Here is a 16,808-nt window from a genome sequence, read left to right as displayed (position 1 = left end):
GCATTAAATAATAATAAAGATTCTTTCTGTCCTCTTCAATCCTCGCCAACAATTAGTCAGCGGTGGCAGTCATCCCCTCATATCTGACTTTTCATTCAGTGTTTAGCCCCCCACAGTGGGCCCTGGCCCCCACACAGTGGGCCCTGCCCCCCCCACAGTGGGCCCTGCCCCCTCACACACACTCGGCCACGGGTAGAGCAGTGGTTCTAAAGTGAGGGTGTTCTAAGGGTCGACTCCCAATGTAGTGAATTAAATTAATTTACCAAAACCATGATAAAGCTATTATTAAGTCAGTGATTCTCAACATGTGGCTCTTCATGTCAGAATTTTAATTATTATTCCCCCAAAAACCTTAAAAAGAGGGAAATGTTTAACCCCTTTCTACTCTTTTCTTTGGCCATTTTTTTCTCTCCAGATTTTAACTTCATTTTGCCAATAAATATCCCTTTTCCCTCATTTATGTCCTTTTTTTTACACTTTTAGCCCATTTTTGTCGTCTTTCACCATTTTTTTGCCACTTTTCATCCAAATAAGCTCCTTTTACCCAATAAATAACACTTGTTTCTTTTTTCCCACATTTTTGCCATTTTTCACTATCACTGTTTTGCTCATTGAAGCTACATTTTGCCATACATACCACCTGGTTCCTCTTTTTGACCTTTTTTTTGCCACTCTTTGCTGCTTTTGTCTTATTTTAGTCACTTTTCACTCTTTTCTTGCCACTTTTGTACCATTTTTTTTCCACTGCTACTCATTTTATTTACACTTTACTCATCGCTGTTAATTCTTTGTTTACATTCATCAAATGGCTGGTTGTGATTAGCATTCAATCAATCAAACTGGATCAATACGTTATCAACAATGAATCCCTGTGTTTTTGTTTATATGAAAGTGTGGGTGTGGCATCCCCCGCGGGTGACACATGACGTATATACAGATGCTCATTGGTTTAGCTTCTGTTTCTCATTCAAAGGAAACTTTTTTATGTGTGTGAGCGCAGAAACACAATTATTTATCCACCTCTCTGGAAGCACAGGAACACACCTGCAGGTTTCTTCTTCGTTGCAGCATCAGGAAGCTTTAAGAGGAAAGTGTTGAGTCATTGCACTGCACACGTATCCATCTTTACACTCTTTATTTTAAAGTTCACGCTGTTCACTGAGGCACTGTAAAGAGCTCATGGTAAATGTTTGGATTCAGGCAATATTCAGACGATATTATCTACAGAAATGATGGGCCACATGTGGCCAATGGTGTATTTTTGTGTATAGCTCCATAAAACAAACCTCCCAAAAATTGTAAGGAATATGAAACCCAACACAAGTCCAAAAACCCACAAAATGACAGAAAATGATCAAAGTTATGCAAAATATTAATAAAAACACGCAAAAATTAACAAAAAAACACAGTACAAAAGTATAAAAATGCACAAAACACTAACTCAACGACATACTATTACTCCAAAAATACACTTCATGACAGAAAATGAGCGAAAACACACAAAAAAGGAACTAAAACAGAGCAAATAAAAAAAACAACTCAATTACATACAATTACTCAAAAAATACATTAAACAATCTAATGTAATAATACACAAAACAACAAAATACCAAAAGCACACAAAAATGCATCAAAAATATATAAAAATACTTGAAATGACATAAAAACACACAAAAGCAGTGTTTTAAGTGGGCCAGTATACACAGTATCGGAAATGTTTTCGCCTTTTTCCACTTCATCACCGACAGGAAGTGCCACAACATTACCTGATGTTCAATAAGAACAAAACGCAACAAATTAATTAAGATATAAGAGCTGCAAATAATCACAGTTATTTTAGATATATTAAATATGTATTTATTTATGGCCTTATTTGAACAATTTAGGTGCTTTTACTACATTCGTGTTCAAAGTTCCGAGGGGTGGAACCTTTGTGTGGGAATGAATTTCTCTAGGGACAGGTAAAAGCGCGGCGCTACCCCCCGTGTTATCACTCCTCAGTTTCACCTGCATTAAACAGGTCAGTAAACGGTCCAAACATCACACAATGTTACATGTGAGTAACATTTAATGTCGTTGTGATTGTTATATACAGTTTAAACTTTAAACTAAGTTATTTGTAGTTTTATGACACAGGAGGGGAAAAGTTCGTCGCGCGGCCGCCATTTTGGCTCAAACACAACGTGTTATTGTCAGCGGATATATAGATTGATTGATAGATCTATATATAATGTTTTAGTTCCATATTTGTATGACAGACTGACAGCAGGTCATTAAGGGAGTACAACCACTTATTATGTTCCACTTACAGCTCTGACAAAGACACTTTTAGACATTTAAAGGATGAAAATCCACTTGAAATGTGTGCTGCGTGGGTGCTGACAGCGGTCATATATAACACCATGACATACAGTAACTATGAGCCTCTGATGGAGGTGTAATGGCGGCCATCGCTTCTCACTGTAGACCACGTTTTTTTCTCCTCCTGGCTGCTTTAAAAGAACTTTAAAATAAACCTGAGAGGTTTAATCAGGTTATACCAGCAATAATCTTAGTTTAATCAGGTTATACCAGCAATAATCTTAGTTTAATCAGGTTATACCAGCAATAATCTTAGTTTAATCAGGTTATACCAGCAATAATCTTAGTTTAATCAGGTTATACCAGCAATAATCTTAGTTTAATCAGGTTATACCAGCAATAATCTTTGTTTAATCAGGTTATACCAGCAATAATCTTAGTTTAATCAGGTTATACCAGCAATAATCCTTGTTTAATCAGGTTATACCAGCAATAATCTTTGTTTAATCAGGTTATACCAGCAATAATCCTTGTTTAATCAGGTTATACCAGCAATAATCCTTGTTTAATCAGGTTATACCAGCAATAATCTTAGTTTAATCAGGTTATACCAGCAATAATCTTTGTTTAATCAGGTTATACCAGCAATAATCCTTGTTTAATCAGGTTATACCAGCAATAATCCTTGTTTAATCAGGTTATACCAGCAGTAATCTTAGTTTAATCAGGTTATACCAGCAATAATCTTAGTTTAATCAGGTTATACCAGCAATAATCCTTGTTTAATCAGGTTATACCAGCAATAATCTTTGTTTAATCAGGTTATACCAGCAATAATCCTTGTTTAATCAGGTTATACCAGCAATAATCTTAGTTTAATCAGGTTATACCAGCAATAATCTTAGTTTAATCAGGTTATACCAGCAATAATCTTAGTTTAATCAGGTTATACCAGCAATAATCTTAGTTTAATCAGGTTATACCAGCAATAATCTTAGTTTATTCAGGTTATACCAGCAAAAATCTTAGCGTGTTAATAAAAATAACTACAGGAAGTTTCACGTCACGTGTGTGACTAAAGCTGGTAAACAGTCCTGCAAGTTTGCTTTCCTATCTTCACAGTTGTTTTCTTTAAATAAAAAGATTGTTTTTCAGTTTTTTGGCAATTTATGAAAGTCTGAGTTTTAAATAGGGATGGAATTGATAAGGATTTAACAATTCCGTTTTGATTCTGCTTAATGATTCAATTCTCGTTTGGAAAAAAAGCTCAAACTGGTAAAAACTGGCAAATAATGGGCATGATAAATGGTGAATGTGGTTAAATTGGCAAAAAGAAGCATTAAATATGGTGAAAAGAGGTTAAAAGTGACAATAATGGGTCAACATATGTGACATTAGGTGTAAAAGTGGTAGAAAAGGTTTATAAGTGCTGAACATGTCTGGAAAGTGGAAAAATGTGCTGAAAAGTCATAAAAATGTGATTTAGAAGTGTCAGAAATGGGAATAATGTAGCAAAAATACATTAAAAGGAGCAAAAATATGGTAAGAAAAAGTGATGAAATTAGGTTAAAATATGGTGAGTTTGGTGAAGTTGCAGAAAAAAGGTAAAAATAATCAAAAATAGGCTCACCATATTTCATGATTATTTTTTATCAATTTAACCACATTCACGATTTGTCACGCCCATTATTTTCCAGTTTAAACTATTTTTTTTCTACTTTTTAGATTACATTACCCCAGCACCCCGCTCCCCCGTTTCTGTCACTTTTAAGCCAATATTGACACTTTGAAAGTTTGAACCCTTTTTATCACTTTTCCTCACTGTTTTTGATCACCCCAACCCTTTTATGCCATTTTTCCCCATGTTTTGGTAATTTTTATTAACAATTAGCAACTTTTAACCAATTTCTGTGGTTTTTAAAATCCCATTTCTCCACATTTTCTACCATTTTTGGTCACTTTTAACCAATTTTATTTATGTTTAAAACAATTACTTACATCTTTAAGATGACTACATACTATGGCCCTTAAACAGTGTTTGAAAGGATGAGGACTTCTGCAACCTTTTGTTCCCCCATAGACGCTGATCTGCTGTGTGTGTGTGTGAACCTTTCAAGCTGATTGATTCAATAAGTGATCAGCTCTTTTTTCCCACAGCGTTCACACATCAAACCGTTCCTGGGTTCTGATATCCGTCCTCTCTTTGACTCCAGGTCGGGGTCGATGCTCGTAATTGGACGACTCATCAGTCACAGCGTTGGACAGAAGGAATCAATATGAACTGCTTCATATCAGGTAAGAATATTATTAATAACAGCAGAAAGTACAAACATCCTCTACTTCAGTGAACACACAGATACTCGTTGAATGTTCAAACTAGTCAATACTCAATGCCGGGAGTCACTTTGTGCAGCTTTGTTGTTATTTTTGCTCCTTTATGGTGTATTAATACAGTGTTAGTGGAGCGGATAATTCAACCAATCGTTCATTAGATTCATTACTGTAGCATGAAGTCTCACAGAAAAGTGGTGGTCATACTACACAATCTCAAAACCGTTTTTTTCTGCTGAAATCGAATGTATTTGGTATGAAGTCGTGTTATTGATTGATTCTAGTCCAACTTTTCACATTTCAAAGTGTTAGAATTTGGTGTATTTTGTATAATTTATAGGACAGAGTTTATTTGTATTAGTTATACGATATTCCTTCAAAGGAAAACCAAAAAAGTGTGAATTTAGTAGAACGCACGTCGTACGCTCAGATCTGAACGTACCAACGGTTGATGAATGACGACCAATGAGTTTATTATGTCTGTGTCTTGTAGGGGTGGGGATATTTAGGCACCATTTGATTAGATTATGATTATAGGGACTGCGATTTGATTACCATTCGATTATAAATCGATGCATCTCGATGCACTTTTTCTTCAGCATTTCTTAGTTTCTTACCGTAACCACTAATTAATTGCTGTTTTTTTTTTTTTTTATCAACATAGCAATCACATTCAGACAGGAGATAAATGTACCTTTAGAGGACATCTGTAAACTGTTCAGTTAGAACTGCATGGTAAACAGCCAAACTAACTAGAAACAGCTTTACTGTTACTAGTTACTGTAACCAGTTCCATGAGCTAACCAGTTGAGGGGTGGTTACTGGAGTAGAGACATCAACATTCAACAACGGAGCAGCAACAAGTTGTCTGTCTTTTCCTGGTTTTAATGTTTTGTTTCACACTGCGGTCAGTTCTCCTTCTCTCAATGCCATGCGTTCTCCGTCATCTCATATTCTTCCTGTTTTTAGTCTGTTTGTGTCCACAGTGCAGCTGAACACTCAGACTAACCAAAACACTCTAGACCTGGTTTGCATGTTCACACGGGCACTGGAGGAGGGTTAGGGTTAGGGTCAGAGTAAACGAACTCTAGAGCGTTTAAACTGCTTATTGGAAATCTATGAACCGATGATCGATTACTATGTCTGAATGACGATGCATCGATTATTTCTCCCACCCCTAGTGTCTTGTGACGTCGTCTTAAAACTAATTTTTATTCCTTGGTTTGTGTTGGTGATTCTGCGCTATGGTTTTTGTTATTTACTGTTTTGCTAAATAATTACATTAGTGTTTATTCTTGTTTTACTGAGTTTATTTGACTGTTTTCCTGTTGTTTTGCCTTTTTATTTACAGCACTTTGTTTCAGCTGAGGCTGTTTTATAAGTGCTTTATTGATTGAGTTGAGTTCAGTTTTTTTTGTGTATTTTCCTGTTATTTTGTCAGCTTTGGAGCTATATTGTGTATTTACTTTAGGGGCCACATAGTATTAGTTCTTTCTTGTGTTGTTTTTGTGTTAGCACACACACACTGACACACACACACACTGACACACACATTCAGTGAGTGATTGAGTGTGAAGATGATTCACTGAGATCAGCGCCACGTGGGAGTTTAATAAGCTCAGAAATACAATGTGATAGCACTTTAGCATTGATGCTAACTTGCGAGGTGAGCAGTGCACGTGTTAGCTTGTATCTGCCAATCAGGCGTGATTATCAGTGTCTGACACAAGTGTGTGTGTGTTCAGGTTAAAACTTGATGTTTTACTTCTAAAACCAGTCCTAGAGGAAAGTATTTGAACATATACATCTGCGTACGTCTTCCAGTAAACTTTCTTTAACCACCTCCTCAGTTATTTCTGTCGACTGCAGATAAACAACGTCTTCTAGTTGAAGTCAGACTGTGAATAACAACACCTCTACATGAAGTCCTCTCATCCTGTCGTCTCCCATATTTAGATTTACTGAAAGTTAACGAACACATACATTAGTGGTGGAGTCGTACCGGTAAAGTTTCTGATATCCAGGCCACGAACCTTCTGAATCAAGACTCTACTGATAAAAAAGGACAGGAAAAAGTGGAAATAAACACAACAACCATCGATATCAGCCTTTAGTAACTAGTGAAGTAAGGATATATGCTAAATCAGCTAAAAATGGATGTCAAACAGTATGTGCTTCAATACCCTGCTTAAACATTAGGGGGTGCTGGAACTGTTTTAGTAACGCTTGTTTAGACGTTCAGCCGCACACTCGGGGCTGAACCAAGAGCAGTGAGAAAGAAGAGCTTTAATCAGACCAAAACAAGAAAACACGAGCCGACAGAACACGTTCTGAACCCGTCAAACCCGATGTCTCTTTAAACTTGAGCCCGTTTCAACCAGACACTATTCGCGTTAATTTTGTTAACACTTTCATTTTGACGCCACTAATTGCTACAGTTTCTGGCATCAAGTGAGACTTTGGACGTTGACCTCTCGTAGCATCTTCAATGCATCTTGTGATGTTTTAATATTGCGATATATCGTTGTACGATGTATCGTCCCATCCCTTGGACGTTGACGCCTCGTACCGTTGACGGTTTGTCTTGTAACGTTTTAATATTTTGACATATTGTTGCACAACGCCTCTAATGAGAGCGGATTGTTCCGTAGCGCTAATAAAACTGGCTCTTTAAACAAAAGGAATTCACCTTGCGTTAATTGCAATTAAAGCGTTAATTTTGTTGCTGACAAAATGAAAGCGTTAATTTTGGCGGCACTAATTGCAAATTTTTTTGGCATCAGGTGAGACCTTTGGACATTGTCCTCTCATACCATCGACGATGCATCTTATAACGTTTAAATATTGCGATGTATCGTTGCATGATATATAGTCCCACCTCTGATGAGAGCTAATTGTTCTGTAGCGCTAATTAAACAGGCTCTTTAAATAAAACGAATCCACCTTGCGTTAATTGCAATTAAAGCGTTAATTTTATCACGTTAAATTTGTTTGACGTGTTAATTTTGACAGAACTAATTGCTACAGTTTCTGTCATCAATTGAGACTTTTGGACGTTGACCTCTCGTAATGCGATGTAGCGTCACACGATGTGTCATCTTACCATTAATGATGGCGGATTGTTGTGTAGTGCTAATAAAAAAAAGACTTTTTAAACATTCCAAGGGGATTATCTTCATTTCAGAGGTGAGACCAGAGCAGCTCCAACCTTCAGTCCGACTGATGTGACTGTAGTGAAACGCGAGGCTTTGCTGCGTAACCTCAGTCTGTGGCTCATCACGGCAGCTTCGCTAAATAATCAATGAGGCTGAATTATGCACTAATAAAAAAAGGCTTCACAGTTTGTTTTATTTCATTATTTAAAGAAGTTACCTTTAATTCTTCTTTTTCTCACAGCAGCCGACCTGCACGGAGCTTTAAGGAGTTTTCTCATCACTTGGCTGCTACTTCTTTATGCGTCGCACAATAAAAATAAATATTTAAGTTGATAATAAGCAGCACTTTGGGTCCTCGTGGACTGCCATGAAAGTTTCTGCTGGTAAACACTTTCTTGTTCAGAATACACAAACTTCCACACAACCAGCATTAATGTACAAAATATATCACGTCTCCTGATTTTTTTTCTCCAGCGATCCTCGCCCTCCAGCTTAAATCCGACTCGAGGGTTTCAATTAAGATTGGTTTGTTTTGGTGTTTTTCTGATTTTGTCGGACATGTTTAATCATTTAATGCTCACGTGTGGGGGATATTTAATGTGCACATTAAACTGTTTAAAACAAACAAGTGTTAAAACTAGTTACAACACAAACAGTCATAACATCGCAATTATTATTTGTTTTTAGAAATTAAAATAAACTGTCCTACATTAGTGAGAACCTATATCTTGATGTCAAAACAGCCAAATATTTTATAGAATAAGTCAAAGATGGTCAAGCCCCCGATTTATGCTACAGCCTCAGTCAAAGCAAACAAACCAACAAAGAAAAGAAATCAATAAAACACGATAAAAATGATGTTGTTTAACTTCTGCATCTACAGCAGATGAGTCGCCTCAGCTGGAGGAGCAGCTTGGGGGGCGGAGCCACCTGGTCACGCTGTGGCGAAAGCTTGCTTTACCTGCTCGTATGGCGGAAAATACAGAATTTAACTTCCTGAAATGGAAATGGCAATATTGTTATTAATTTCAGATTTTTTAAAATGATTTTTCTTATGTGAGGTAATATTTACATTTACACGTAATTTATCTTAGTAAACAGGTGATCAGGGAGATGGAAATGTCAATTCTTGCTAAGAAATCTGGCGTAATATGAGGTTTGTAAATCTCTATGACATGGAGTAGTAAACCTAACTCACATCTTTAAGGATGACATCACACAATTCCTCCATATTTTTCACTGTAAAACATGTGGGCTAACGTTAGCTTTAGCATGTGTAGCTAATGGCTAGATGTCAAACGTCACGTCATCTCAGCGTAAATTAGGAAAATTTAAATTTTTAAAACTCCATTATCCGTATCTTCATTTTGTAATGAACAACAGAAATAGTTTGCAATAAATCAATGTTTTGCTTCTGATGTGGATGTTTTTGTTCTTTGGACTCCAGACTTTTTAACTGTTTATCACTGAACTGAGATGAAAACAGCAGCAACTTCACTTGTTTGGCTCCGCCTCTGCATAGCTGTGGGCTACACATGCACACACACACGCGCACAGACACACACACACACGCACAGACACACACACCCACACAAACGCACGCACACACACACACACACACACACACACACACACACACACACACACACACACACACACACACACACACACACACACACACACAGAAGGCCTGCAACCATTTGTTTTGACGTTGTCTGTATCACCAAATAAAAGCAGATACGATCATAGAGGGAAGCTCAAAACCAACGACTGTCCCCAATGTGTCAGAGCAGAGAACTTTTATTTTGGCAGCAGGAAACAGGAAATACACAGGAACAGTTAGTTTAAATTAAAACATTAATTAGCTTCATAACGTCACTGTGGAGCATCTATTTAGGAAGAAAAACAATCAGGGACTCATTTACTGAGATCCTTCATTTAGAGTGGGGAAAAAAGAAACATTTACTCAAACTGTGACTCAGCAACTTTTCAAAGTGACTTGACAGCAATACACAGACTAACTCAGAAACACTACACAAATTGAATCAGCAACAATACACAAAGTGTGACGTAGACAATACCAAACTTGACTTGGCCACAATGCACACACTATGACTCAGCAGCAATACAAAAACTATGACTCAGCAGCAATACATAAACTGAAACTAAACAAGAAACACTTCACAAATGGACTCAAAAACAATACACAGAATGACTCCACAACAATACCCAAACGACGACACAGCAACATTTCACAAACTGACTCGACAACACACAAAAATTGACTCAGCAACCCTAAAAAATGACTCAGCAAAAATAATCAAACTGACGCAGAACACAATACAAAACATGACTTGGCAATAATCGACAAACTATGACTCAGTAACAATACAAAAACTGACTCCACAACAAACTGTGACTCGGCAACAATACACAAACAGTAACTCAGCAACACTGCTCATTATGACTCGGTAACAATACACAAACTGTGACGTAGACAACGATGCACAACATGACTCGCCAACAATACACAGACTGCGACTTGACAACAATACACAACTTTTGACTCAGTAACAATACAAAAACTATGACTCAGCAACAAACTGTGACTCAGTTGTAATACACAAAACATGACTCAGCAACAAACTGACTTGGCAACAACACACAAACAGATTGCAACAATAAAAAGTGACTCGGCAACTAACTGTGACTCAACAATACACAAACCATGACTCAGGAACAATACATAAACTGTGTGATTCAGCAACAAACTACAACTCAGCAACAACTAACAAACTGACTCTGCAACAGTACAAAAACCATGACTCAGCAACAATACACACATTCTGACTTTGCAACAATGTACAAACCATAACTAGTCAACAATACTCTAACCATGACTCAGCAACATAACTAAAACTTAAGTAGTAACAATACTAAGGTAGGCTGTGCTGTTGTTCAAACCATGACTCAGCAAGGAGAAAGAAAAAAAAAAACTCGCTTTTGGAGAATCTTTCTTTGCTGCTCTAAGACTGTAAGTCTCACGTCTCCATCATGTTGATGTTAATGTTGAGCCTCAGCAGTTTTCATTCACCATAAACTCATGAGTCATTTAAGAAGTAGGCCTGGTTAACGTTTCTGAGCACTTGATTTAGAGCCTGGATAGACTTCCTGTGAGCCTCATTGACTTTACCTTCAGATCACCACTGAAACTGAAACACCGTATGTGCAGCTCGCTGTCGTCCCGCCCTCGCCTCCCTCGCCATCTCACTCTCTGATTTGTGTCTGTGATTTAATCCTTCGAGTGTTCGTGTAAAGAATGAAATAAAGCGTCAGGTAACGCTGGGCCTGGAGACGTGTCGACACCAGGCTGGTGTGTGTGTCAAGGGAATCGCAGAGCGGATGCAGCGCGTAGTTAAAGAGTCATAGAGACGTAACAACGCAAGTTAAAAATCATAGAGACGTAACAACGCAAGTTAAAAATCATAGAGACGTAACAACACGAGGTTTAAAATCATAGAGACGTAACAACACAAGTTAAAAATCATAGAGACGTAACAACACGAGGATAAAAATCATAGAGACGCAACAACACGAGGTTTAAAATCATAGAGACGTAACAACACAAGTTAAAAATCATAGAGACGTAACAACGCAAGTTAAAAATCATAGAGACGCAACAACACGAGGTTTAAAATCATAGAGACGTAACAACACAAGTTAAAAATCATAGAGACGTAACAACGCAAGTTAAAAATCATAGAGACGTAACAACCGGAGGTTAAAAATCATAGAGACGTAACAACGCAAGTTAAAAATCATAGAGACGTAACAACACGAGGTTTAAAATCATAGAGACGTAACAACGCAAGTTAAAAATCATAGAGACGTAACAACACAAGTTAAAAATCATAGAGACGTAACAACACGAGGTTTAAAATCATAGAGACGTAACAACGCAAGTTAAAAATCATAGAGACGTAACAACCGGAGGTTAAAAATCATAGACGTAACAACGCAAGTTAAAAATCATAGACGTAACAACGCAAGTTAAAAATCATAGAGACGTAACAACACAAGTTAAAAATCATAGAGACGTAACAACACAAGGTTTAAAATCATAGAGACGTAACAACACGAGGTTTAAAATCATAGAGACGTAACAACGCAAGTTAAAAATCATAGACGTAACAACGCAAGTTAAAAATCATAGAGACGTAACAACACAAGTTAAAAATCATAGAGATGTAACAACACAAGTTAAAAATCAACTGAAGGAGGAACAGAGCACAACACAAGGAATAAACACACGCACGTGCACAGTGGTTTGCTGCAGAGCTGGTTTTCATTCTGGTGCAGGTTGATGACAGCACAGACACAGAGACACACATAAACACACACAGACACACACACACAGTTGCGACACTAAATCCCATTACATTCAACCGGCCTCAGCTTTTTTTCCCACGCTAACTAAACTCCTGCACTGCTGCAGGAAATGGGACGTGTGGATGGCAGCGGAGAATTGAGAATTTAGGACTGCTGATAATGTTAGTTTGAATAGCGTGTGTGTGTGTGTGTGTGTGTGTGTCTCTCTCTCTCTCTCTCTGTGTGTGAGTGTGTGAGACAAGCAGGTTTTATCACAGGGGCGGGGCCACAAACGTGATTGTATATGATTTAATGGTCACATGATCAACATTCATGTCATTAGATTAATGACCAATGTGAGCATTAAAACAGCAAAACGTTTGTGTGTTTGATTGATGCCTGATTGTGTTTTTTGTCATATTTTTAATTTTTGTTGTCAATTTGTGCGATTTTACCGTAATTTTCTCTATTTTTTTTTTTTTGTTCTTTTGTCTTTTCTGTTATTTTGTTGTCAATTTGATGTCATTCTGTGTGTTTTGGAGTTATTTTGTGTGTTGTGTTGGACTTCTTGCATTAAAATTGTTGTAGAATTTGTTTTGGGTGCTGAACAAAGATAAAACGAGTGCCCATGTGTTTCATAAACCGCATGTTTTCCCGCCGATGTTGAGTAACATAGCTAACTAAGCTAGCTGTGTGTCATTTTAATGAGAATTCTGATCGACCTGTTTTGAACGGGAATGATTGAACACAATTGGTTTCACATTGATCAGAGCTGATACTTTGGTTTGGTTCATAATTCATCAGAAGTCACGACCTTGGACACTGAGAGCCTGCATCACTGAAGAAAAGGAACAGCTCAGCTAGGTAGATATAAATCAAACACACAAGCCCCCAATAAAACCTGGAGGAAGCAACCCCCATAAACTATAAGCCCCAAAGCAACCCCCAAACAGCAGCAGGGGCCAAAAATAGACAGAAAAAGTGGTAAAAAGGGTTCAAAGTGTCAATATTGGAACAATTAGTTTAAACTGGTGAATAATGGGTGTGATAAATGGTGGATGTGGTTAAATTGCCAAAAATAATCATGAAATATAGTGAAAAGAGTTTAAAAGTGACTATAATGGGTCAACGTATGTGACATTAGGTGTAAAAGTGGTAGAAAGTGCTGAACATGTCTGGAAAGTGGAAAAATTTGCGGAAAAAATATTGAAATGTGATGTAGAAGTGTCAGAAATAGCAGTGATGTAGCAAAAATATATTAAAAGGAGCAAAATATAGCAATAAAAGTGATGAAAATAGGTTAAAATATGGAGAGTTTGGTGTAGTTGAAGAAAAAAGGTAAAAATAAGACATCTGATGACCTCCTCCCAGTGTCTTGCAGCCTCAAATGGGGTCCTGACCCCAAGGTTGAGAACCCTTGATTAACACAATGATTTGTGTTTTCTCCTGTGGGACACACTGGAAAACTATTCTGAAATACAAATATTTGTGTGTAATTAAGTTTCATAGCAGAAACTTGGCTGTGAAAATAAAGAAACGTCTCTACTCACATCTATAATAATAGATCTAGACTTCTTTCATCCTGGGATAGAATCTTAAACTTTTTTTTTCCTCTTTCAGAGACTGACTCAGCAAAAAGCAATAGTTTGCTGGTGAAACAGGAAGCTGCGTTAAAGAGTGAGAAAATGAAACTGTGTGTTAATCAACCTTTCAAAATTAAAGCCTCAATGGTTCCCATTTGTTTGTGATTGTGCGGCGCTGATGATGTTCTCCTAGGACACATTCCCTGTTCTCCACGTAACATCTGTCGTGTTGTACATCTCACATTAGCTCAGAGAAAACCACCTTTAACTCAAAGTCACACACGCTTTAAAGTCAACAACCGATCTATTTAACCTCCGTCTGCTTCCATTGTGTCTATTTAATCTGATCCAATGACCACAGATGTTCACATAACGTGTGAGGGAATAATATCTATCTATATTTGGGGCCCGCGGGCGATTACTTTTAGCTCGACGTCCATATTTAAAATAGTTTTTTTTTTCAGGACTTTTCAAGGCAGGAAACATATAGTGTTTGAATTTATATATAGCACTAAATGTCTTTAAAGACATGTAGAATAGATGTTTTTTAATTTAATGCCATGAAACACAATAAAGAAAAGTGTTTTTCAAAACTACTTTGTTTATTTTGCACAGTTATGTTATTGGCATATTTAATTTCATGCACTGGAACATTTGATTTATTTATTTATCTCAAACATAAAACAATGTAAAGCAATCATTGTTCACTTAAGAGTTCCAGCAGTGTTTGAGAAGGAAACTTAACGTTTATCTATTCAAGCTATTTCACAAATAACAAAATATATACATATAAATACACACAAATGTAAACAAAAACAAGCATTCATAGGCCTACCTAGACTTACATAACATCCACATGTCCACCTACCATCAGATTCTAGTCCTTGTATTGACCTTATACGTTATAAACATTCAATACATATTCTATATACAGTTTATACATTCACATCAAACATATATACATACATACACATGAATGTATATGACATGTACATAACATTAACATTATAGTACTTCATATTTACGACACAAATTTCATCAAATAAATTTAGAGTGGCCATATTTAAATGAACAAAAACATTTTTATTATGTTTAGTAGTAAATATTAATATATTTATTACCATTATATACATATTATATATTATTGCTGTCCTGGGTAAAATTGTTGTTCTTCTTTCTTATACTTATTAACAATATGATTTAAAAAGCTTTTTAAACTGGTTTATGTTGGTTTTATTTCACTTCCGTAATTTAACCCCTGATATTGTGATACGCATCTATTTCAATGTTGTTCTAACATTTTGATCTTTAAATGTAGTTTTCCTCTTAAATTATATTCCTCTTCTCTCTCTAATATGAATGTTTTATTTTGGCCCGTGGCCCTCCACTGCAATTCATTTTTGGCCCTTCAATGAAAAGACTTTGGGCACCCCAGATCTATATCATCTATATCTATATTCTAATATCATGTTTAAATCATTATTGAAAACACATATTCTACCAATTTTTTAATTGTCGTCTCATCACTTTACTACCAAAGCTTTGTCACATGTAAAGGTCACAGACAGAAGTAAAAGTAATGAATTACATTTACTCACATTACTGTATTTATGTTGCTTTTGTGGGTACTTTTTTAAATCAGTAGATTTACTTGTACTTATTTTAATACTTTTTGCATTAATGAACAAACAAAGTGTCATTTTCACAGACAGTTTGTCATCAAAAGTGCACTGCATTTAAAAAAATGTTTTACTTGTACTTAAGTAGGTTTTAAAATAGGTAAAGTCATTTGTTACATTTCTACACCCAACCGTTACTAAGTAAATTATTATTATTTGATTATGTTTTATTTCTGTTTCACGAGCTGCTGACCTCAGGTACATGGCTCTGTTTTAGAATTGTTTTCTTTTTTCATTTAAATTGAATTCATTGGTGTTATTTTATTTTAAAAATAAATGTACATTTTGTCAAACTTTTACTTTGACTACTATTTAATTGTTTCTCTACCTCCGTCTGCCTTTTTACGCTTGATTTGCCGTGTAACTGTTGTCTAACGATGCGATGTAGACTTCTGCTGGAACGTCCGTCATTACACTATCACAGGGTTACCACGGTTCCCTAAAAAGTCTTAAATCATTAAATTCATTAATCTAAAACTAAGGTCATATTAACTAAGGTCTTATTTGTCATTAAAATGTCTTAAATTTTAACACATAAGTATGATTTATGTTTGCAATTAGTCTCACATTTCAAAATAAATGGTAACATTCGTTTTAAAAAAAATACTTTACTGTAACATCGTGTAATTACGACAGTGGGACCAACTACAAACAGTGACATGTTTACAGAGGAACTCTATGCAGATGCACGTCATGCTTGTAGCAACTTTTAACAACATGGAGAAATGTTAATTTAACCAAAATTACTGATCTTTTTGTTGTTGTTTCATTGATTTCTGGCTATTTTTGTTGTCAGTGTGTTTTAAGTGATTTTGATTATTTGTCAGTTTTTTGTGTGTATTTTGTTGTCATTTTGTGTATTTGTGTGTGTTTACTTTGTGGGACCACCAGTCTGCACTGGACACTGGAAAAACAAGTTCTGATGAACTACGGCCTGGCCCATAGAACGTCTCCGTGCCAAATAGCACGCACCACCATCCCATGAACTCCGTTCCACCGAGTAAAACAAATAAAATTGTGCGACGTACAATGGTAATCTACGTTGAATTATCTTTGAAACGATATGTCACACGACTATGTTCCGATAAATGTAGAAAATACCGGAAAAAGGTCTCTGAGAGGCTCTTGACATCCGCTCATTGAGTATCCATGTCAAATTACAGCCCGATTCAACGAGCCTTAACAGATGAGTAGTCATTTGAAGAATGGGGCCCCTGGGGAACCCCTGGTGCCCATGTGGCACATACGGAGTAATGGGCTACATTCATATATTGGTTTGTGTCAATGATTCGGTACCACCAACTGTCGCAATATTTTACTCAAATAAATGAGAAAACGACTTTAATGGACATTGCCTAAAAAATTGTTGATGACATAATTGAAATCTACGT

The 16,808-nt window shown here is 36.4% G+C and overlaps 1 long non-coding RNA gene across 1 annotated transcript in view; it reads left to right on the top strand.

Annotated features, from left to right (window-relative positions):
* Positions 1–1,960: 1,960 nt before the first annotated feature.
* Positions 1,961–16,808, top strand: part of LOC114468098 (uncharacterized) — a 42,297-nt gene continuing 27,449 nt past the window's right edge. Inside the window, exons 1-2 of the long non-coding RNA XR_003674614.1 lie at positions 1,961–2,020; positions 4,459–4,596. This is a non-coding gene — a long non-coding RNA (uncharacterized LOC114468098). The remainder of the gene's footprint in view (positions 2,021–4,458; positions 4,597–16,808) is intronic.

The sequence above is a fragment of the Gouania willdenowi genome, chromosome 1 (assembly GCF_900634775.1).
Source record: "Gouania willdenowi chromosome 1, fGouWil2.1, whole genome shotgun sequence".
NCBI classification, from domain to species: domain Eukaryota; kingdom Metazoa; phylum Chordata; class Actinopteri; order Blenniiformes; family Gobiesocidae; genus Gouania; species Gouania willdenowi.
The sequence above is the reverse complement of the archived record's forward strand: the minus strand, read 5'-3'. Positions and strand labels throughout refer to the sequence as shown.